Source organism: Kryptolebias marmoratus, linkage group LG22 (assembly GCF_001649575.2).
Source record: "Kryptolebias marmoratus isolate JLee-2015 linkage group LG22, ASM164957v2, whole genome shotgun sequence".
Taxonomy (NCBI): domain Eukaryota; kingdom Metazoa; phylum Chordata; class Actinopteri; order Cyprinodontiformes; family Rivulidae; genus Kryptolebias; species Kryptolebias marmoratus.
In genome coordinates, this window is record NC_051451.1 from 9,912,865 (window position 1) to 9,914,024 (window position 1,160).

The window sequence follows — 1,160 nt, forward strand, 5'->3', positions numbered from 1 at the left end:
ATTCTACATGCAGAACATATAGTGGTGCAGTCCAGGTGTGTTGAAGAATCACCACTAAACCTGTGTCGCCATTTTGGGGTTTCCTGGTTAAGCAAAGGATAAATAACATTGTCGATGCACAGATTTAGGCTGTATGAGGCAACAGCTTTGTTTGGGTGATGACTGAAGCGTTGCCCTTTTTTCTCACTGCTCTCACTTCTTTGGTGGCACCGGAGGAGCTTCAGCACCATGGACAGCTAAAAGAGTGAATGTTTTTTTTTTTGTTTTCATGAGATCCCAGCAGGAAACACCCCTCATAATTTACCAGTTGCCTTCTTATTTTGTTTCCACAGCCGATGGGCCTTACTTGAAAATGTGGAAATTGTAAATATGCCTGAGTCGTTATCAACCCACTTCTAAAGATTCTAATGAACCATCACATAAACTCCGGTTCAAATTACACATCCCAAGATAGAAGTTTAAGTATTAAGCTCAACCTGCAAGTCTAAAGCAGTGCTTCTCAACTGGTCTTGCTTCGCGGCCCCATCATCACACCTTAATGACGAGCCGTGACCCAAATCAAGGGAACTTTTAAATGTACTGAATGAGAAGATGGTGCAGTTTGAACCAGAGATAGTAGAATATCACAGCATACCAACACAAAGAACAAGTTTAACCATGAACGAAAACAATCAGGAACTGGCGATGGCAATTAGCTGCTTTTTAATTAAAAACCAAAACTCTTCACTTCAGTAACTTCAGCCTTTTTAACACACATATCAGTACTTTAACGCACAAATGTGAAACTGAAAAAAAGTCCAACTACTAAGAAGTTTCAAACTATGTAGCTTTGGCCAAGAAACACCCACTGAATGTATAAAAAACAATGTTTTATTAAAAGTATTCAGTCCCAATTTTCCCAATTTTATATACACCTTAGACATCCATTAGTAACATCTTCATGACACTCACATATAGGAACGCGGGGTGGGCACCATGGCTATGGGAGGCGAACACACACTCTCGCCTCTTATGCCTGTGCCCACCTACAGCGATTACACTTAGACACTAGGTTTGGATTGAGCTGGAGTGGAGGAAATTCAGCTCCTTCACTCCCTCGTCTCTCCTTTTAATGGCACTGTGTAACAACACACATCAACAGCACATCTGGGGGTGGGGAT